Raw genomic sequence first — 25603 nt, forward strand, 5'->3', positions numbered from 1 at the left:
TCCCATAATACATACCCCACATACAAAACATACAACCTGTTGTCTGCATAGCCCTGTGGACGGTGACATATCTGACATCAATGGGTGTATGTCATATGGGACTACACAGACATGTGAGATAGACGGCCATCACAAACATTTGTCCAACACATGTTCACACATGGCCATGGAGGATGGCCAGAGACATGTAGCCATACAGTAGATGTGATGTATATACACCCTGTTGTACATTCTCCACATATGGTCCAACTATAGCCTTAGTTGACTGATTATACAGTTGATGTGGTACACTGGACATCCTAAAAGCCTGTGCACAGCTAGTGGAGGTGTCACGTAAGTCGACCATATAAGATGTGTTGAACATCACGACTGTGTCATAGCATGACAGTAGTCACCTGTACAGCTTCCACAGACATTGACACCACATCAGGCCACAGATACCATACATTTCCCTTGCTGCTGTAGGACATCACCGTCAGCCGTGCACCTCATGTGGGTGTGGTACATCAATGTCATGTGGGACATGGTGTATTGACAAGTCTGCATGTGTGGACATGGTTGCCAGGCAGCTAAGACTCTGTAGTAGTTGTGCAGGGCTGTCATCCGTAGGTCTTCCAGTGACCTGTCACATGACACAGCATGGTTTGGTGTGTATACACCTCAGCAACATGGGTCACAATCCACAGTTATGTCATGTGTATGCACGCAGTTATGGCTATGCAATGTGTGCATATTACACACTGTATAGCAATATAGACGCCTCATGATGCCATGCAATGGCACAGTGTCTGTACTTCACACTGTATAGCAATGTAGACGCCTCACACTACCCTTCCATACTCATGCACATTTGCTAAACATGCATTCTATCTGTAGGGCATACAGACAACACTGCAATGTGATACCCATTACAATGCTGTACATGTGTCAGGACACCACTGTGTCAGACATGTATGCATATCAATGCACACATCAGCAGATTACATGTCAAGGTCACTTCAGCCATGTGTCCTGTTAACCTGTGCTGGTCCATATGGTGTATCACAGGGATGCATGCTTACTACCATGATTGTGTGAACTGCATGGCTACTGATATGACACCTGCTTGCTGTTGTGTGCAACCCAGGAAGGTATGCTAACTACCACTATTAATGTCTGAGCTGCATGCCGTCTGCTGTATCAAATGCATGCTGCATGCTGTCTGTCATATCACATGCATGGTGTGTCTGTGTGTGTGTGTGTGTGTGTGTGTGTGTGTGTGTGTGTGTGTGTGTGTGTGTGTCTGTGTGTCTGTCTGTGTGTGTGTCTGTGTGTGTGTCTATTGTAATGTAGAGTCTTTCTTTGCATTCACAGGTGATGTAGGTGCATTATCCTCCTACGGTCCGTCTGATGTTAGTGTCCCCATAGATACCAGCAGTGATGAACATATGCATGAGGTACAGGCAGGGCTGTCAGGGGCTGAATCTGTGCCAATGGTTGCCATCCCAGCTATGTCCCCCTCTTCCCTGCACACAGTTCTCATGCCAACACATACCCCATCACCAGAGGCCATAGGGGAAGGACAGTCAGCGTGTGTTAGCTTGGAACAGGAACATGTGGTGGCTACAGAAGGTGTGTCTCCACACCATGGTGTCAGTGTAATGACTGCAGATGTGCCACACAGGCATGTGGCCAGTGTGGCTCGTAGGAGGACCTCTGGCAGACATGCACCTGCAGGACACAGCACAGCAGCTGGTGTCACCAGACACATGTTCCAGACTGTAATGGTGACACAGGCATGTGCTGAACGGCAGAACGGAGAAGGGCAGAGGCTTCAGAGGGCTGCTATCCATACTCTAAATGACAACATCCAGGCATTGGCAAATGCTCAACAGCAGATTGCTGATGTTCTGGACAGGCAATTGGGTGACATGGTCGGAATCCTTGGCCGTGGCATGGCAATCCACGAGAGTGAGCTGTCTGTGCTGAAACGTCTGGTAGGAGTGAGGTGTAGGCCACGTGGACGTAGGCCAGCTACAACACCTAGTGCAGGTCAACGTGAACGAGCCACCTCACATGCCCGCTCCCATAGTGCCGGTAGCAGTAGCAGTGCAGCTGGTGCTGTGCTGCCCACACCAGGACACAGCAGGCCACGTGGGCGTGGCCCTGGACGTTCCCAGTGGGGACACGGTTTCAGTGGACATGTGTCATTGGACAGTAGCCAATCTGTACCTCCGCTTGGTAGTGCCCATGCAATCCCTGGCAGGCACAGATCACGTGGCCATGGCCGGATACATTGAGCTGTATATCCTGGTCTGTACAATCTGGAGCTGTCAATAATACCCCTGTGTAGGCCTGGCAAAAGGCAGAACTGTGTGCACTCATACACGCACACAGCAAAAACATCTGTAGGGCACCGCAACACCCACATGCATAACGACCACACATGTCCAATCAGATCACCGGCCCTTCCCCACGCACAAGATGTCATCCACTGGTGCAGTCTATGCCCCTGGCAAACATTATCACCCTGTGCATATGATAATACCTGTGCCACATCCCTGTCATCCACACCATCGGTGCAGGGACATGCTCAAATGGTCTGATGCACAGGGTGAACAGAATAGTGAGAGAAGTGTATATTACATTAGTTGTGTACTGTTGACATGCAGCAGACATACCATGTAGTACAGGTTTATAATGCATTGTTTTATGTTCACAGTATGTGTCTTGGTAACAACAGTAACAGCATGTTGGTAATGATGCCCTGGTTCCCTCCTTATGGTCTACTTGCATGTGCCAACAAGTGGCAGTGTTTGCAGTTTCCCATGTGTAAATGTGGAGTACTCACAGGCATGTATGGCAATACCAGCATGCTATACATAGCCTCAACCTGACTGTTAGAAAGGCTACCATACCACAGTTGTCCACACATCTACTGATCCAGAAGCATGTGGGCTGTTTAATAGGCTACAGTTGCTATAGACGTGACATCCATACCAGGTCACATCACAGGTATGTTGACATGGTGCAGGGGGTTTACACAGCGGTCTGGCCAGTGATAACGTTAGAGGCCACTTGATAGCATGAGGCCACACTTTGTAGCAGTAATACCCTGCCACATTACGGGATGAGAACACACACAGACATACACAGAAACACACAGTAACATGCCCATACTCACGGGGTCAACAACACTATAACGCACACTCAATAGTGTTGAGGTGAGGACCCCTGCCTATGTGGTAATCACCCTCACAGTACTGTGCACCCACACGACGCGACACACAGAATGAACATGTACAGGTAGCCAGTAAGGCTGAGACCGATGGCATCAACAGGGTAGTAGACTGCATCACCATGAGGGGTTAGGGATCCTGTCTGTTCTGTATGGTAGCATACACCCTCATTCCATGCACCAGACAGCCATACATACATACATATACACACACACACTGTGGAGTCCACAAATGTCATTCACATACGGATAGCTGACATGTGTGATACACACACTACCCCTGCCTACGTCATGCTTTCCACACTGCAGTATGTACAGATCTCTACAACAGTGTACAGGGGTGTGTAACAATTGGGATGTATTCCCCACGATATGTGGCATATATGGTCACACAAGCAAACACACATGGCAGTACTGTGAATGATACACCTGCTATATGATGATACGTCTGACAGACATGCAACAGTATTGGCCGCATTATGTGTACCAACGCTACATTCGGCAATTGTGCTGTTATATGCACACGGAAGGATGTAAGTTTTACAGGTGTCAAGTGACTTACAGTCAGTAACACCTGACCGCTGTGTAGGTTTTATGTATTCACCGTCAAGTAACAGTAACACATGTAATGGTAGGATGGCTTGTGACTCACCTGTGAGCCGTCCCCAGCAAACATCCATCTGGAAAGGTGGATCACCACTTCCACCCATACCTGATGTACATCCTACCATATTGTCAGTATTTCACCATATACAGGTGTCAATGATGGGGCTGCATTGCAACTGCATGTTGCAGTTAGGCACAGATGAATTACATACATCAGCTACTGCACATGCATGGTAGCTGCATGCACACCACTACATGTACATGTGTGTTGTTCCTACATGCCTGTCATGTAGCCACGTTTGTATGCATTGCAATTGGTGGACATGTGTGATGACATACATAACACATGGACTGTGGTATGATATGATAGGTGTCATGGGTAACTAGTACAGAGGGAATGTTTCCTCGGTCAACATTGCTACCTCATGTACTGTTAGCATTCAACAGCCATGGACCTATCTACCATGTGCATGCGTGTGATTGATGTAGTCACTTGTCTGCACGGAGGACAGCAAAAGCTATGCTATGTACATATGTGTTTTGTGTGTGTGTGTGTGTGTGGTCCATGCACATATCCACTGCAATTACATGTATGTCATATCCAAAGATGTGTGTTCTTTGGTGTACAGCGACAGTCATCTGTCACAGCTGTGTAAGCCCCAGGGCCCCTGTTATGTGTAGAGCCGACCTGGTTATGTACAGTGGTATCATTGCATTGCATAACACATGATGGAACCCTGTCAGTACATGCGTAGTCTGCACAGTTGCTGTAGACCTATGTACAGTCCACTGGTAATGAGTCACACGGTGTTGTGGTGATGTATGGACGTGTGTTGCTGGTTCAAGGACATTGTGACGTCTGAGGGCTACATAGTAGAATGCGGCGTTTACCTCTGTGATCTGCACCTGAGACATCTGTGATGGCTCTTGAGTGTGTACTGGTCAGTACATGTGAGTGGCCTTCATATACGTGGGACAGTAACACCATACTGTGCCCTTCCGTGTTTAGAATCTGTGTGCATGCAAGACAGCCCTTTGCTACTGCTAAGAGTGTGAGCATGCCCAGTACGCCGTTGTGTAGATGGACACACAGTACATTCCAAACTGTGCCCTTCCGTGTTTAGAATCCATGTGCATGCAAGACAGCCCTTTGCAACTGCTAAGTGCGTGAGCATGCCCAGTACGCCGTTGTGTAGATGGACACACAGTACATTCCAAACTGTGCCCTTCCATGTTTAGAATATGTGTGCATGCAAGATAGCTCTTCACTTCTACTAAGTGTGTGAGCATGCCCAGTGCGCCGTTGTGTAGATGGACACACACTACATTCCAAACGGACGTGTGATACTAAGTGTGTGAGCATGCCCGGTGACACATTGTGTCGGTGATGTGCCTCTGTGTATGGGCATGGCCACTGACATCCTGTATAGCGATGGTGGTCATCCAGGCATCAGATGTCCATACCCCACGTCAGGATGGATGCCTACATTGAACACACTGTTTGACTGTCTTGAAGGGTATAATGTCTGTGGCGCATCTCGTATCTATGTAGTGTTGTAATAGTGCTCCGTAGATAGGCAGTTGTCCCACTCACATCACTGCCATGTGTTTGTCTACGTTGACCTTGGGACAGTAATACACTTTTAGACTGCTCACTCTCTATACATTCCCTATCGGCATATTTGCCTTTGCGGATGATGTCATCCACCTAGAAGTATGCCTCTAGGAGTGCTGTGTTCCAGTAATCTCGGTAGCGTGTTCTGTAACTGCGTTATGCTGTAATGTGATAAGGTAGTTAGGTGTATGTTCGACTCCCAGCCCTGCCAAGTGTGTGTGTGTATGTGTGTGTATGTGTGTGTGTGTGTGTGTGTGTTTCCAGCTGCCTTAGACGGCTCACTCCACATACATTCCCTATCAGCGTCTTTGCCTTTGCGGATGAAGTCATCCACCTAGAAGTATGCCTCTGGGAGTGCTGTGTACCAGTAATCTTGATAGCGCATTCTGTAACTGTGTAATGCTGCAGTGTGATAAGGTAGATAGGTGTATATTCGACTCCCAGCCCTGCCAAGTGTGTGTGTGTGTGTGTGTGTGTGTGTGTGTGTGTGTGTGTGTGTGTGTGTGTGTGTGTGTGTCTGTGTGTGTGTGTGTTTCCAGCTGCCTGGGGACAGAGTAATGCTTTTAGATGGCTCACTCCACATACATTCCCTATCGGCGTCCTTGCCTTTGCGGATGATGTCATCCACCTAAAAGTATGCCTCTGGGAGTGCTGTGTACCAGTAATCTCAATAGCGCATTCTGTAACTGCGTAATGCTGTAGTGTGATAAGGTAGTTTGGTGTATGTTCAACTCCCAGCCCTGCCAAGTGTGTGTCTGTGTGTGTGTTTCCAGCTGTCTGGGGACAGAGTAATGCTTTTAGATGGCTCACTCCACATACATTCCCTAGCGGAGTCTTTGCCTTTGCGGATGATGTCATCCACCTAGAAGTATGCCTCTGGGAGTGCTGTGTTCCAGTAATCTCGATAGCGCATTCTGTAACTGTGTAATGCTGTAGTGTGATAAAGTAGTTAGGTGTATGTTCAACTCCCAGCCCTGCCAAGTGTGTGTGTGTGTGTGTGTGTGTGTGTGTGTGTGTGTGTGTGTGTGTGTGTGCTTCCAGCTGCCTGGGGACAGAGTAATGCTTTTAGACAGCTCACTCCCCATACATTCCCTATCGGTGTCTTTGCCTTTGTGGATGATGTCATCCACCTAGATATATGCCTGTGGGAGTGCAGTGATGCTGGAACTCGGTAGCGAGTTCTGTTACTGCATAATGCTGTAGTGTGGTAGACTAGACAGGTAGGAGCTCGATTCCAAAGCATGGCAGGTGTGTGTATTTTGCAGTTATACCGTATGTGTTGGTATCTGTGGGTGGCTAGCTGCGGGATGTGTTCAGTGTGTTTTGTTGCTGACCTATATAGTGTCCACAGCCCACATATTCTGCCAAGACACTGGGTTGTCAACACATACATTCGCCAATAGGTCTGGTGAGTAACTGTCAGCAGCCCTACTCTTACCCTTGATACGGTCTGACCCATGTGACACAACATAACACACGTGCCTTGATAGTAACAACACTACATGATGCAGGTGGCACATGTAGTTTCCTTTTCATTCCTGTCTAATGCATTGCTGTCATGTGGTCCGCTGTTGTGATATAAATGCCATATCTACATATGTGTGTACATGTATATGTGTGTATATATACATGTATATATATATATATATATATATATATATATATATATATATATATATATATGTGTCCATGTATATATGTATACAAATAATATATATGATATATGTAGATGTAGAGGTGGGCATAGATGTGAACATATATGTCTAGGGACATCAGCACTATTGAATGTTTTTGCCGGATGATCTGTACGTGATAACCTGGGATCTATGTATATCTGCCATGGCGTGGTGGTAATGCACATCGTCTGTAGTGTGCAGGGCCACAGGTTGTAGTGGTGTAGACACCGGTTATTTTGTTGCTGGGAAGACCATGGGACATCGAATATGGTGATAGTAAGGCACCTGTTGCCAGTTGTGTATGGATCTGAGCGACACTGAGCAGTGGTTATTAATTTGGAGGTTCGGTATGGGTCACATAACTATTCATTAGAAGACTATACTATGCAGATGAGGTTGACTATAGTGTATCACATTTATCACCAGGGTGTGCTGCTGTTCCCTGGAGTGTATGTGTGTAGTCAGCCGGGTGCAGGTCTCGAATATAGTTGACGGCATGGGAGGGGGGTCAGGCATACTGTACGTACATTGCAGAACTGTGCCTCGGGAGTGTTCCTGCCTTAGCACACCTAAGATAGGGGTGTGTCTATACCTGCCTGGTGACATTGGGAGGGATGACAGCAGTGGTGGGGTAGTCAGGGTGTACAGGATGCACAAACAGGTGTTGACCAGCACAATCAGCAGATGACATCGCCAGCCCATACATGAACAGTACATTAATGCGAGCAAGCAGCATACACACAGGTTTCGTCTGCACTCTACACCACCGGTGTATACCTGCGGGGACATTTCACAACACAGTCCAACCAAATGACATGGGCTGCAGCAGGCAACATAAACCAACATGTGCAGGAGGCTGGGGCAGTGAGGATGTGTATGCTGCCGAACAACCCTTACTGGGGTGACATAAGACTTTATAGACTGAGGGTGACTTACCAGGGGCTACATGGGCTGGGGATGTTGGAGCATTATGGGGTGGACAGAGACCTCCTACAGCAGCTTGTTGACCTGTGCCTTCCACACTTGACACATCAAACAGGCCGAGGAAAACACATCACAGTGGACACCATGGTATGTGTTGGCCTAGGTGTACTAGCCACAGGTACCTCACACAGCACAACTGGGGATACCATGGGTATCTCACAGGTATCTGCATCCAGAGTATTGCACCAGTTCACAGACACCATGTCAACACATGATAGTGAGCACGTACATGTCCTCAACACATGTGATTAGTAGATCAGCAATATGCATCTGTTCAACCACATGGATGACTACCCTGGGGTACTGGGTGCTATAGCCTGCACACACATACACATCGTAGCACCACCCGGTGAGCGGGGTAGGGACTACAGTCACTGCAGAGGCATACCCTCCAACAGCTAGGCCATATGCGATGGCCAGGGCATGTGATTGAATGTGTGTGCTATCTGCATTGGAAGCTTTGATGTGTCCGATATATGGCTTCTGACCCAGCTGTAGTACACCAATGCCAATATGGACATCCCCTACAGTCTCCTAGTGGGGGATGCTGGGCAAACACTGGTGTCGTGGCTGATGACACCCATCAGCAACAATGCACACACACCTGAACACTCACACCATACTGAGGCAGATGCACAGGCAAGACGTATACTTGTGCATATGTTTGGGATGCTCAGTTCACAGTTCTGGTATCCGGACACATCCGTTGGAGCTCTGCAGTATTCACAAGCTACATGCATACAAGTTGTTATGGTATTTGCTATGCTACACAATCTTATCCTGCAGTAACAGTTGCAGCAGGAACAGCATGGGGCAGGGCCACACAGCCCAACACCACTGCCAAGGCCTGTACAGGCACAGTGTGACTTGGTGAAGGAACTACCTGAGCAGGGCACAGTCGGCGAAAGCCCATGCACAGTATGACCTGCCCTTGGCAGAGAGGCAACACAAGGCATATGCACTGAAACAGTAGGTACCCACGGATTTCCCCTCTCTGACCCGCACACAGTACAATGGATGCCAAACATGACAGTATCTGTGCTCGGCCATGTATAGGAGGTGCACTGTGTGCATCCGACATAGGCAGCACTCCAGCACTGTCCTGAAGTCCAGAACACACCCAGGGTATGTCTATTGACCTAACAAGTGGCAGTTGTATTAGAATGTGTAGTTACCCATTGCTATGGTATGTATGTGAGCATACAAGTGACTGTGGTGGCCAAATGTTAGGGCAACAGACAGTACACATCCATAGTGGCACCATGACCTCTGTAGCACATACGGGGGTCACAATGGTAGCCTGTAGTACACAGGGTGTCCTAACCCACTGCAGATTATGGGCTGACCATCATCTGCATCCGTACAGCCCACACACATTCCATGCAGCTGGACAGATGTGGACCAATACAGACAAATGATATACGATGGCCTATGGATATGCCCAATGAATGACCCCATCCCCTAAGACACACACAGACGACAGCCAGCCAGGCAGTTTGATGTAGGTTGTGTAAGCTAGGACATCCAACACCACTGTGCTGGTAATTAAAGCTGGGAACTGACGTACCCTGGTATCCCTCCAACCAGAAATTTAGGTAGGTCCACACACTGACATGGAGTACCCAGCATATCAGTACAGTAGCGGCAGATGTGTACAACTGTTGGCTGTGCCCCCATCAAACCTACACATGTGAGAGTCATGTGCGCCACCCACAGTGCTGTGTAGCACTGTGGTTGTGGTTGGATGTCCCCCCCATGCTATGAAAACACGTAGCAACTGTCAATGCCACATGACCATTAGCTACCCTGCAGACATGGCATGACACCTGTCTGTGTAGAACGGAGGAGTCAGCAACACAGTACTAACTATCTTGACATGTGGCACATGCAATACAGTTGACCATACTTGGCATGCTCACACACATGACGGTATGATGGTAATGTCGGTCGACAACATTTGTAACAGTCATACTGGGCATGCTCACACACTGAAACACAGGATGTCCAGGCATGCATACACCAGTGGTCCGCATGTATCTGCCAGTACATTGCTATACTGTTGGATGTCTGCGCTGTATGGTGTGTGTGTGGTCTATTGTCTGTACATATGCCATGGTCTATTGTAAATTCACTTGAGCTATGTGCATAGGGTACTTCTACCATCACATGTATAGGGCAGTTCTTTGTTTGCGGACAGGCCGATGCCTTTGGATACAGACTGGGTAAGACACATTCCAGCAGGTGGGAGCAGTTGTGCGTGGGTTTGCACAGTGTTAAGCACTGCTGACCTCTGGTCACAGCACCTTATACATGTTTAGACTCCACATTTCTTTGACAGTGCGCTACTGGCATACTGGTAGACAAACACGCTTACAGCCGCTCGCTCACTGACATTTCCGCTTACATTTGTCACTCACGCTGGGTGTGTGCGATCCCTTGTGATGCGTATTACATCGGACTACATGACTACAGTATCGGGTATGTGTAACCATTTTGCGACAGCAGGCGTTCAACTGTACGGACTCGGTGGCCTGTCCAGTGACGTAATCATATTATATGCGTGTTCCTCATACAATCTGCTCCCATCTGCCTGATACATGGGAACCGATACTCTGCAATGCTGACATGTGACTTGAGTTTGTTAACACAGCTGTCTGCCGAGTCATGCTACCGCATACCTACTGCACGTTGTCCACCTTTCAGATTGCACGATGGGAGATTGTAGGAGTGACACCTTTCCGACTTTGCATGGGACAGTCCCTCATCACGCATATCTCGTGACAATAGCAGAACTCTCCACCAATCTGGGACACATTTCTACAGAATCAGGGACAGGTCAAGAAAAATCAGGGACACTTTTACATAAAGTAGTGCTATTAACTTGAAACATTGACAGAATCAGAGCATGTGACTTAAGACACATATTCTGATGTAACAGTTGTTTATAACTCTTACTTATTGTCATTAGTCAGTAAGTGTTATTCACCACCTGTCCTTCAATAGCCAGTAATCTTAGGAGGGATTAAGAGGGACACAATTAAACTTTCAGTCAAACTCAGGGACGTACCTGACATTCAGGGACAGTTGAGTGGTATGGACAATACTCTAGCCATTGCAACTGTCCTGATCAGGGGACAGTCTCATGTTGTACGTGTCTGTACTGGTTGCTTGTTACAGGTCTTGTATACCTGACACGTCGATATATCATATGTAGTAGCATAAGCAACTTTACTGCTGCTAGACTATGCTTTGATTTGTTCCGATATGTATATTTCTGTACTATGCATGGCTGTAGGTATGTTCTGCCCTGGTACATCTGACTTTTCTACAGAGCAGGTTCCACTTTGGCCATTCAGAATGGTGGCGGCCCTATAAACCCTATATGTAGGGCTATCACATGTGTCAAGTCAACACATACCCACAGCCAGTAGTAAACGGACGACTTCCACGGTTTGCATACTTTAAGGTTATTCATGTAGCATTATAATTGATAATACTGTTTCCTATTACATGTAGCTGTTACTGATACAACAAATTGATGTCTGACACCACTACACGCACTATATAGCCTCCATTCCCAAACTCATAGGCCATGTGCCATAACTGTCACTTTGTAGGACACAACTGCCCAGACGGGTGTGTCCCTCACAGGCGTATAGGTGTTGAACCTCTTCTATTATGCTATCATCTACCTAAGGTGGTCAGCAAGTTATGCAATTTCCTTCAGTAGCAAAACTCACATACCAATGGGTGTGAATGAACACTGTATCAGGAACAATGCATAACACCCTGTGGGACACATTTCAATGATTGGTTCTATTAACCAGACACATTCACAGTCACAGAGCATATGTATTCATTCAAGTTTGTCAAGGTACATGCTGTTTATGACTCATACATGTTGTCATCTGTCATTACCTGTATTCCGCCACCTGTTCACTTAATATCACTAGTTCTGGAAGTGTTTAGGTGGACTTTGTTACATTCTGATACATAACTATGGACGTCCATGCTAATCGGGTACACGGCACTGATTTGGTTTCTATGTATTCCCCCGATGGTTTACAGACTATCCGGTAGATGTGCTCTTCAGGTTTGGGAGGTGTAGGCGTATGCTATGCCCACATAGGAATATTAATGACTTCCACTGGGCAGGCCTACTACATCTCTGCCAACCAGCACCTGCACACTTAAGCCCATTAATGCATACCCATGGTCCACCTACCTGGCACCCCTCTACAGCAGTCGTGACAAATACTTACTGCGAGCGCAGCTGGGGTATGAGCACACCCCTACACACTGTCCACTCTCCCCGTCTTGGGACACATGTCATATGTTTTGTCAACCCATGTATTATCACACTTGCACAACCTACTGTTCCATGTACACCTACATCCTGCTCGTATTAATGTCAGCAGATTCACACGTACCCTGAATTTTTGGGGTCTCGCAAGGGACACTGTTATCCATGTTTAAAGTGTAGACCTTGCAGAACCCTCCCACTGGTACTTTCCTACCAGTGTTTTGGACAGCGGCAGTGTATTGATCTGTATTGCCTGTCTGTATGTCTGTCCGGCCTAGCTGGGTAATGTGGGGGGTACGTTTATTTATTGGACCTCCCAGTCACATATGCCCGGGCTGTAAAGATGTTACCCCTAATTGCTGTGAAGTAACCTATTTATGTACATGTGTATATCTACACTGACATATATATTTTGTTTTGTGTGTATGTGTATATATCACTACCTGTTGTTTGTGTATATATATCTATCTATATATATCCGTAGTATATCCTTGTGTGTGTATATATATATATATATATATATATATATATATATATATATCCGTAAGAATATATATGTGTATGTAAATTAATATAGATATATGTATATATACGTTTTTATCTATATATACATCTGTGTGTCCGTTAACCTATACATTTCAAGGACATGGAAACTTACACATGCGTATTGGGTTTTATCGCTGCTTCAACAGCATACTATTGCCTTAGTCATTATGACACCGACACTTCACTCCGGTGAACTTGTGCTCAGTATATTGCACGTTATACAGCAGACAGATGTGCACATTTTTCATGTCTGGGGTGCCGCTGCTAACTGGGATGTGATACAGTGTCATTCGACCTATTACTCATATGCGCAGCCTATTATTCCTGCTACTGTGTTTGTTTCTGTGCACATTCATATTATTACTGTTGATAGGATGTGTGTTTGTGTTACTGTGACTGCACGTCAACATATTGTTGTCTTCATGTAGTTGTGTCTTTCTGCTTTTCCCGGTTTGGGGTTGTCACAGCAGAACTCTGTTCCGCTCATGGGTGGTGTATAGGTTTTACGTGCCAGGCTGCCAGCCCTGATGCACAACATCCGACAACGATACGCCCATTCACGCATGTCTCCACGCAAACGACGCTCTATCTGGGAATCACACCTACGTACTAGCTGACCTCCACGGGCCACTCCATTGCACCCGGCGCAACATACCCTAGCACTCCTGTGTCCATAATCGCATATCCATAGTTTCTCCTGCACACCCGTGTTGAGTTTCCACGCATAACAGCCATTATACACCTGATATCGCAGCCATGATACACCTTTACACATTGCCCTTTCATGAGCGTTGGGGCCATACACACATTTTGTACCACCTCATGTATTCACAGGCTCACCATCCATTCATATTTGCACATACATGCCTTTCCTGGTGTTATGGATTACGAATGATTTCCGGGTTACAAGTGAAGGTGGTCGCAACATGTACTACATTCCATCTGTTTACAATGTTGACGTAGCACTTCAACGATGTTATGGCCACTGGTATAACCCTGCCTTTGGTGTAATTCCTTACTTTCTCTGGATTCCCTTCACAACCCTTATGTTTGCTTTCGTCTTTCAGCGTTCCTTACATAGCTATATATATATATATATATATATACATATATGTATGTGTATATATATATATATATATATATATATATATATATATATATATATATATATGTGTGTATATATATATATATATATATATATATATATATATGTGTGTGTGTATATATATATATATATATATATATATAATATTATAAATTTATATATATGTATATACATAGATAAATATGTAGATATATGATTGCATATTTCTGTTATGTCTGTGGATATTTATCTATACACACATCTATCTATATATATAAAAGTTACAGCTGTACAAGACAACCTACATTTGCTATGCTAATAGCTGCGTACAGCCGCGCAGGCACACTTGCATCTACTTATTCTGAGTTACATATGTTTACAGGCACTTCTTTGGGATTACATGTGCCTTATTCCTTATGAAAGTACCACTTTGATGGAATCCGGTTAACGGACCCATGCGAACCCGGTCACCTTTACATGTATAAATGTTGGCTTTACAGCACAGAGGCATTCATTACACAATTAATATGTGCTATAGTCGTACTTGAACCGGGAATGCCTTTATGTTGGGCGGATGCTGTAACCACTACACTATTGGTGTTCTGGCTCATTTATATGTATACCCATGGTTCATAGCTACTCTGACATATGCCTCACCGCTTCCCTTACACAGCAGGCATCCATTCTCCTGCTGGGAAAACCGCAGCACTACAATTAGGACATTCCCTGTTTCCTACTGCTCTGGACCCGTGCTGCAAGTCTACTCACTCCAAGGATATTCAGAACTCCTACACTTATAGTCCTCGCACATATGCTTGTTTGATTGTCAGGGTGTTCGTGTGCTGGTCCGGGTTTAGTCTCGGCCGACTGGTGACTAGAACTGCCCTGGTGCTTTTCAAAGATCAGATGTAGCACATGGACAGAGTTAGTCCAGATTTTAACATTCTACCTGTGTTTACAGACGCAGGTGTTTGGGCACCTCTGACCATATTACTGGGTTGGCACTACATAATTGAGGGCGGGTAGTGGTTCCACTACATAATGAAGGTTTGGGGGTGGTTTTCACATGTTTCCCTTCCCATTTGACTATTTCATTAATTTATAGATAAATTAATATTATTCTGGACATTTGTTATAAATTCACTACAGGTATGTAATAGTCCTGTCAACAGATGTGACAGTTGGTTGGTGTACTTATGTGTACAGATCTCTGCGATACTCAGGGACTCATTTCTACAGTGACAGGGACAAAGCTATGACAACTCAGGGACAATCACGGACACTTCTACCATATTAGTACTATTAACTTGGAACGTGTTGACAGATTCGTAATACTACTAATTTTCTGCAGATAAATGCATCTATTACTCTTCATTGTTGTAAGTAGTCAATCTCATTCAACACCTTTCTCCCAAAGGTTACTGGCTTTGTGAGTGGTTAAGAGGCTGGCCAGTTATTGTGCGAATGCTCTGACCATTGGTAGCGCTGACATTGTCATATGTACAGGTTGGGATGTATTCTCGGGACTAGGGTTGCCACCTTTTCAAATGGCCAAGATGGGACATTTTCAGAACACACATCAGATTTTACAAGCTGACACATACCCACGGTCAGTACAAAGGATAGAACTTTACTTATTTGCCTACATAAAAGCCTATTGTTGTAGCAGTTTAATTGCTTATTCTGTTTCTTGTAACATTTAGGTATTTTAGATAATGAAATAATTATTTTCTGCAACTATTACATAACATATGGGACATAATTATGTCCTACAATCCCAGGACATTTGCCATTTGTAATGTATTTTGTCAGGACATAACTGTCCAAAGAGAGACTGTCCCTCCCAAAGCGGGACAGATGGTAACCCTACTGCGGACACCAGATTGTTTGGGCCAACACATAGCCACGGTCAGTGCAGGTTTAGAACATTCATTTGTTTCCTAGCTGTGAGCCTTATACCTTTGGCACTTTTGTTGTTTGCCTGTTTCTTGTATGAATTATGTTTATTTTATCCTGACGTGACCGCTTTAGGTAACTGTTACCTGCAGTATGGTACATAGTTATTTCCTACAATCACAGGACATTTGGCATTGTATCATTGTTGGTCAGGTCACACCTACACACACATTAATTGTCCCTCACACAGTGGATCACGGGGTATCCTGTTTACTTCATTGCCTTCATCACCCTTATACCATGTGCCACTATGCGAAAGTGTGCAATATATTCTCTCGCTTATTCATGTCGGGACACGTGCGTCACGGGCAGGTGTCTGATCCTGGGTAGTAGGTTCTGCATGACCATCTAGGGCTGGACAGTCTTGTGCACCACTACTGCACATTCCAACTTGTGTCCAGATATCTACAGGACTGGACTTCATGTCTTCATACCCATTCTAATGTTTACACAGGTTAATTATCCCATAAGAGATATCCCAAAAATTGGACAAGACCAAAACAAGACAAATACTGAACATTCTTCTGGCGTTATGAAAATGTGCTAGGGGTTTTACATGCAAGGGATACATAGTTTGCAATCCTGAAACTGCCTAGGGTGACACTACCTACTACATATGCGTAGTGGTCACTATGTGTAGATGTGGCTGCTCCAAACCAGTAGGCCAAGTATGGCTGGATTTGGCGGGCGTTCAGGTATGGGAGCGGGTTGTGTGCTGTGGAGGGGATGCTGGGTAGTCCATTATGCATCCAGGTGTGTTGCATTTGATATGGCCAGTTCCATCAGGACCAATCTGTGGGTATGTGCCGGTGACGTCTATACATTTGTATCGCACATTTTAATATTCATATGTTTGTGGGATTGTGTTCTACAGTATGGCCTGTCTGGTTGTATTGCAGATGTGTATACATGTTTTTGTGTTTCTTTCTGCTTCACCCGGTGTTCCCTCATACACCTCCGGTTCACCTATTCTGCATATAACACAGTGTTGCCTTGGAGGATTATACCATTACCCATCCCCCCTACACACATATTCCTGACACTCCATCCATCACTGCTTTGGTTGATGGCCCATGACACGGTCAAGGTAACATATTGCATACGCTACATATGTCAGGTACCTGTATGGTTGTGTGGACTACCCTGCCATGTTTGACTTTCCACATGCTATACCTCACGCACATAGGTACACGCCCATACTTACCTTTCATGACATGGTTGGTATACCCGGGTAATACCCGTTCAACTGTGACACATCCTGACAAGTTCGGCTTGGACCGCTGATGTGCGGATTTTGGTCAACTGTTCTAATCATTAGTAGGATGCCACCTTTTCCTATGTCCAGGATAGGATATATTCATATCTGAATGTACTAGACAACATGTACCCACAGTCAACAGTACGGATAATACTGTTCCTTTCAGCCTACATGTTGCCTTATTGTTGTAGCAGTTTATATGCTCTTTCTGTTTCGTTTACATGCTTATTCTATTTCATGTCACATTTGGTATGTGAAATACGGACATACCTATTGTATGTGACTATTACATGCGTTGTGGGATATAATTCAGTCATACGGTCGCTACATATGTACATTTATTGTGTTATTTGTTATGGACACATCTGCCCAGCTGTGTACCCTCCCTCACAATATGGGTCAATATGTGGATTATGAAGCTTAGATCAGATATGCCCCCAGGACTTAATGCCAAACTATCTGTTAAACCATTCTTAAGAATGAGAAGGCTTAAAGCATACTAACAGGTATTTGATCCATGACTTATATTTTATTTATTTGATTGAGCATATAGTGACTATATGTCATTACTTGATATGTATTAATCAATTATTTAGATATAGATTTTTTATAACTTGTATGCCATACATATATATTTTTTATAACTTGTATGCCATACATATATATTTATATTCCTATTATGACCTTTCAGATTTAGCTATATATTCATAAATTATATTATTTTTCTATTATTCATGGCTAGTCAATCTGAGGAGTTGTAATTAATACCATGTTATTTTTTAAATGTTTTTTAAATGTTTTTAAATGTTGTTATAGTCCTTACATACACACATGTTCAGGTATGTGGACTTGTTGTAATGTCATATATATATATATGTTTTTAATAATGTTTTTAATAAGGTTTTCAGATATTTCGTCCTCTTTTTATAGAGTTCTGGTTGTGACGTTACTTTTAATGCTGGACCTTGATGTTAATTGTTTGGGTGGAGTTAATGATTAGCATTTCCCGCCTATGAAGTGATTTAATGCAGTGGAAGTGTTGTTTGTATGTTTTTGCATGAGTCTGAAGAAGCCATGTAGGTGAAAGCGCTTACTCTAATAAAACACTCTGTTTATAATTTCCGTGGAAAGTTTTTATGTATGCTGGACTTTGAAAGTTGGTTTGAACATATTCAAATTGCCATCTTCAGCTGTGTTCTCTCCTCCGTGTCTGGTTTTATCATACCTATTGTATGTGACTATTACATGCGTTGTGGGATATAATTCAGTCATACGGTCGCTACATATGTACATTTATCGTGTTATTTGTTATGGACACATCTGCCCAGCTGTGTACCCTCCCTCACAATATGGGTCAGCTGGTGACCCTGACCATTGGGCTGGACGTACCTATTGGCGGTGCGCTAACATATGATGCGTTTCACTTCCACTTGGTATAACTATCTACACTGCATTGGACTACGGGCACGTGGTTTTCAATGTCATTTGTTCGCGGGATAGGGACCCATTATTCCCTACCGTGCATTTGTGTTTGCTTCTTCATTTTGTGTTCGCAGGAACTGTCTTGCATGCTTTGCATAGGTTTCAGTATCCACGGACACTGACAGATGTGATTACTATTGCTTGCAAATTGTTATATGCAAGCATTTTAGGTTGCACGTTGACAGCTGACATTTCCACGCCTTCGTGTGGCATTTCGACACACCCTATGCACTCGCGCTCCTTTCCTATGCATGTGGCTGTGGCGGCAGCGCGCCTTCATTAATATGCATTTGGCGCTACTGCACCATCTTCACGCCGCACGGTCGGTGCAAGCCTAACGCCCGCCTTATGCCAAGCTTCATGAATCCCGGGGACTGTTACTTTTTAACTACAGTACCCTTCAACAAGCTGGCTTAAATAAAGAATTGTTAATGAAATATTTTACACACAGACACACGCACACACATTTTGTTTTAGATATATATTTACCTATTTGTTTATTTTTATTTAACTGAAATGGATTTAAAAACTTCTGACAGTTACTATAGGATGCAGTTTGTTGATTGTTTTAAACGGATGAGTTTATTTAAAGGGTGATGCATTTATTGGCATTTTAAAATCTAGAAGGCATAAGCCAAGTAGCTAGTTGTCTATTGTAATCTGCAAAGAAAAGTGAATTTCAAGCTTCATTCAAGCATCCAACAGTGGAGAATGACTCCAACTTAGATGATGTGTGAAACTGTCCCCCACTCACCCAAGGCTAATAAGAAGCCAGACTGCCTTTTCTCTCAACAATCTCTTTTTAAATTACTTGTTAACTGATGACTTAGGGTACATGACATGCAGTTCATAACATATTAACTATAACAAGCTACAGCCCTTGCAATAATATACAATTCCATAACCCTGCCTAGTAACAAATAAAATAGTTAATAGTATCATTAGATATTCATGTTTCAGTAGTAACCTTTTGCCAAAAGTACATCAGGAAGTTTTGGTCTGCAAAAATGAATTGATTAATATAAAATACTACAGTATGTGCATCTTGAATAAAGCAAGCTGTTATGCAAACACCACATAATAAACAATCACAGTCTAGTGCAGAAGTTATCTCCTGCCCTTCTCAATGGAAGATTTTTCGTGTGAGACAAATTATCAAGAGGATTAGAGCCAGGACCAATTCAGGGAAGACACAAATACAGGTTCACAAGTTCTTAGGTTCCTACTAAACTTATAAACAAGAAGAGCATCAAGAACATCAAGAAGCTAAGCCACTTCCCCTAGTACAGGTGGGAGACCTACAATGTCCTCCTAAGCAGATTCTCCCTACATATCCCAGGTGAAAATTTGCGATCACCCATCCAGTCATCCAAACTGGTTTTAAAGGTTGCTAGGGAAGTACTCTGTTTTACATGTAAAGGCTGTCCTTGCAAAACTGGGAAAGATGTTTGGTTAGTTACCGGTCATGTCATCTAGAGTTGTTTATGTGGTAGTGTAAGTTTAGGTCTCTGTAGCAGGCATTTGCTGATAATATTGGTTTTGTTTAGGTGAAGACACTCAAGGAGTGTTCGGTGCATAAGAAGTTGAAGATTACTCACCTATTGAACACGTTTTGTCAGCTCTTCTAAATTAATTCCATTTCAAAGGCATCCCAATAAAATTATGAATGCCATAGATGAATATTAACTTAATTTTCCAGACTCAGAGGACATATTCAAATGTTTACATCCACAATGACATTTAGTTCGGTCAAGTCCAACTATTACAGTATTAATAAACCAGATGTTAAACTAGCAAAACCAGTTTAAGTGAGTAGAACAAATATATTGAATAAGATAGTGTTGTAGATGTTATAAAAATTGTGTTGAACTAAGTAATCCATTTTAACTTGTAAAACTCAACTCAAAACCAGTTGGGTACTGCTACAGTGTGAATGGTTGCTAGACTTAATTGCCTTGTATTTTTTATGATTCCTATGACTCAGAAATTCAGAAATGAGTGCAAAAACGTGTTTAGAATGATATATCCAATATCAGCAGCAAATCTAGATTATAAAATCATGAACAGCTTTCACATATCTGTAACAGATTCTTTAGCTCAATATGAGAACCAAAGTGGCTTCTGACATTCAGAAATTTATACAAAAAGACATTTAAAATGACATAACCTGCAACAGTAGTACTTATTATGTAATATAAATCATAAAATTATTAACAAGTTCCACAAATTTTTGACAAACTCTAGCTGAATATGATATCTTGGGTAATTGGCTATGACATAGACATTTCTAGTCAAAATGTGTGTGCTGTAATGCAACATGAAAAAGTTCAGAATACAAGTCACACAGAAAAGAGTGATTTATAATAAATATGCAAAAACTAATAAACTGCCAATAAATTAATATCTAGGACTTTAGTGAAATATGTGCATCTTGTCTTTGCTCTCTGGTTCAGACTTAAATATACCACAAGATTACTAGAACATAGTGTGTAAATTCAAATATCATTGAATTACGTCGTCTTTTATTAAGTGGTGGCTGCCTTCCATGTAAATCAGACACATTCTGACTCAAAAAGCAGTTTTGGTTTAGTCAGAATGTACTAGATGACTGAATGCCCCTTTGAATCATAAAGTCAAAAATGCACACTATAATGATTTAATTGTGCATAGCAGACTTGCCCAACTGGTTTTGAATTGTGAGTTTAAGAAACTGAAATGGATGATTTAAACTGGCTAGTCCAACAGCATTTCATGACATCTACTACACTGACCGAGATCTTACTGAATATATCTTATTGTATATTTGTGTTCTACTTGCAGACTAGTTTTACTTCTTTGGCATCTGATATTTTAATTACTACTGTAATAATTGGACTTGACTGAGCCCAATGGAAAAGATATTGTGGATGTGAACACGGGAACATTTTCTTTGAAACGTCAGTGGCCTAATGGATAAGACATTGGCTATTTGGGTTCTCATATCATATGTCCCACCACATGAAGAAAGTCAGGTCCACTCTTTTCTTTTTGTTGTTGTTGTTACTGTTGTCCTCTTTACCTTCCACTGTCTGTTGATCATGAGCCCTTCCTCACCCCTTGACCCATTTCCTCTCCATCACTGGGGCATCAGACATCCGGAAGGGGCTATCATTCAAACAACCATCAAGGTAGTTTCAGGGGTTTTATATTTTATGTCCTACCTTGCACCTTGTAAAGCACTAGGAAGGGAAGTACAATGGACTGACAGTGGTGCGACATTCCCTCCTGGGAGCCCTGCTCTTCCTCCCAAAGAATCAGCAATGATCTGTCTGACTTCCACCACAGAGGTTGCACTACCTAGTGTGTTCCCGAGTCCATGCAACCCTCCCCATCTCCTGGAAGTGGTGAGCGGGCCTTGCCCTTTCACTCAACTCCTTTTTCTGCCTGGCTCCTCTGGTGCCAAGAACACTAATCAAACCTTGGTTAACTATGTTGCAGTCAGAGCTCTGTCACTCTGTGGATGCACTATTTTGTTTATGGTATTCCATGCCACAAATCCCTTCTTTCTAGCTGCCACTCTGACTCTGAAGGCATCTGCTTCATTTATTTACTTTGCAAAGAGCACATGGATAACCTTGCAGGTGTGTAGGACACACTGATCTGTCTGACTAGGTAGCTGCTATGCTGAATTTATTTTCCAATCAAAATACCACATGTATTCATCCTTTAATTACCTCACCATTATCAGGGTGTTCCTCCTCTCCAGGTAGGTTCTATGCTAAATAACATTCTCCTACCTGAGACTACATTTTGGCCCTTAACTTGATAGAAATCTATCTAAATAAGAAGTTATGTACTCACCATAACGTTCCATGTTTGTTGTCCATCTCGCCTTCATTCATTGCTGGATGGGTTTGGAACTGAGAATAGGTTCCAACTCAGCCTATACTAAAGCACGAGAGCTTCCACCGGCTCGAGGCTATACTCTATTTCATCATGCCTTGGGAAGATTACCCAGATCTTGTTTGCAAATCCTTAACTAGTAGTACTTACATAAAACCATGTCTACTAAAGGAGCTAAAGAAGAGAGTCAGAGAACATGAATTTCCAATTTTGTTTGACCTCCCCAGCCTTCAGGAGCAAAGGCTGAGGAAGGAGGGTGGGACACAACAACGAAGGTGAAGTGGACAACAAACATGGAACATTATGGTGAGTACATAACTTCTTAATGTTATGTTGTCCTTATCTCACCTTCATTCATTGCTGGATGGGACAGCATCCCTAGCACCTTCTTTCTTGGGTGGCTCAAGGGAAAATACTCTTCAAAACAGTGGGTCCAAAGGAAGCCCTGTTCCTGGAGGCCAAATCCACTTTGTAATGAGTAATAAAGGTATGAAGCTTTACCTATGTTGCTGCAGCACAAATTGAATCTATGGGTAGTCTAGCCTGAAAGGCTGAAGAGGTTGCAATAGCCCTTGTAGAATGATCTTTTATCTTTCGTGGTTGTTCTCTATTTTGAGATGTGTATGAGAAGGTTATGCAATCAGTAAGCCATTTTGAAAGCATGACTTTAGATATTGGGGCCCCCTTTTTCATATCTGAGAAGGATACAAATAGTTGGTCTGATTTTCTGAATCCCTTTGTTCTGTGCAGGTAGAAACATAATTGTCTGTGTACATCCTGTTGATGTAATCTGTAGTCTGCCTTGTTGCCATAGTTTGGGAAAAACACTGGTAAGTCAATGGATTGATTTAAATTAGTTTTCAGTTCGGCAAGTGTTTTCTACAATGTCATTGATTTTAATTAGTCTCAGAACATACCTTAGGAAGAAAGGATGGATTAGTTCTCAGGGACACTCTCTTTGTGGAAAATCAAATAGGGGGAACGTATTGATAATGCTTGGAGTTTTGATACCCTCCTGGCAGATATAATGGCTACTAAGAAGATTTTTTTCCACGTTAGAAACTTTAGATGACAAGATGATGCAGGTTCAAAGGGAGGAAGGATTAGAGTGGACAATACCAAATTAAGGTCCCAAGGAGCTGGTGTTTTTTTTACTGGAGGCATTAGCAAGAAGGTACCTCTCAAAAAGGCCTTACAAAGTCTATGGGACATGATTTTGAATCCCATTTCTCCAATATGGTAGTTTGATATAGCAGCCAATTGAACTTGTATGGTAGCCACTGCTGCACCTTCATTGAAAAGTTTTGCTAGGAACTCAAACAGATGTGATGGGGGCCATGAAAGGATCAATGTGATTCTTGAGAGGCCAACAGGAAATCCTTTTCCATTTGCTAGCATAAAGCTTTCTGGTTGTCGCCTTAAGGGATGAGATCAGAATATGTTTCACAGCAGGAGAAATATTAGGAAGCGGAAGTGGAGCAGCCAAGCTGTCAGTTTGAGGTTTGGACAGACAGATAGAGTGTCCCTGATGGATGAATCAGGAGGTCTGGAACTGGGTCCAGAACCCACAACTCCTCTTGTAGATGGGGCCATAGGAAGGGGAACCAAATCTGATGAGGCTGGTATGAAGCAAGGAGTATTAATCTGCTTCTCAACGTGTTGGCTTTCTGAAGGAATTGGGAATCAAAGGGAAAGGAGGGAAAGCATATATAAGACCCGGGGCCAATCGTGTACAAGTGCATCCCTTGGTGACTCCCCCAGAGGAGAGATCAGGGCAAAGTAGCTGCTTTGGCATTCATGGACGTGGCAAAAAGGTCACAGCAAGTCTGGCCCCACTTGTGAAAAATCTGCTCCGACATTTTCTGTTTCAGGGACCACTCGTGAGGCATTAGAATAGCTCTGATGAGTTTGTCTGGTATCACGTTGGATTCCCCCAGAATATGCATTGCTGTTAGTAAGCATTGGGAAGAGACTGCTCACTGCCATACTCTTTCAGCCTCTCAACATAGGGGGTAAGACCTGGTTCCTTCTTGTTTGTTTATATACCACACCACTGAGTATTGTCTGTCTGGATTGCAATTGTTCCTAGTGGAAGGGAGTTGCAGAATTCCTAAAATGCCTAAAGTACTGTTCTCATCTCTAGAACATTGATATGCAAGCGGTTCTGATATTCCTGTCAAACTCCTTGGACAGTCTTCTCCAGATAATGCCCCCTCACCCTATCTAGGAAGTGTCCATGGTCACTGTAGCTATTGGTTGTGAGTGAATGAACAGTCTGCCCAAATCCACCAGAGTAGAATGAAGCCACCAACGCAAATCCCTCTTGCAGGGTTCTGTTATGATAATCTTGTGGGACATGGGTAACTTCTGCATGGACCACTGGGTGAAAAGTAGCCACTGGAGAATTCCCATGTGCAGATGAGCGAGGGGTACCAAGGTTACTGCTGCCGCCATGGTACTTAAAATCTTCAGAATAACCTTTGCTTGTATTTTCTTCTTTGTCAGAAGGTTCTTTACTTATTGACATAGGGTTTGTACCCTGTCGGGAGGAAGCTTGGCTACATGTTTCTTGTGTTTAAGTCTGCTCCTATGAATATAACATGTTGTGATGGCAACAAGACAGACTTTTCAAAGTTTATCGTGATGCCTAGTTGAGAGCAAAGGTGGATGGTGGTGTCTCTTGCTCTGGTTAGTAGATGCTCAGTGGTGGCGGTTAGGAGCCAGTCATCCAAGTATGGAAACACCTGGAAATCTAGATGCCTCAAATGAGCCGTGACTACTGCCATGCATTTAGAGAACACTCCGGGGACTTAGTGAGACCAAAGGCCAGAGCTCGGAATTGGTAATGACTGGCTCCTAGCCAAAAGTGTAAGTGACTCCTGGATTGCCTGTCCATCTTTATATGGTAGTACGCATCCTGCAGATCTATCGAGCACATCCAATTGTCTTTCCCCAGAAAGGGGAGTATTGACTGCAGTGTCACCATCCAGAACT

Source organism: Protopterus annectens, chromosome 1.part1 (assembly GCF_019279795.1).
Source record: "Protopterus annectens isolate FY-2018-M chromosome 1.part1, PAN1.0, whole genome shotgun sequence".
NCBI classification, from domain to species: Eukaryota; Metazoa; Chordata; order Ceratodontiformes; family Protopteridae; genus Protopterus; species Protopterus annectens.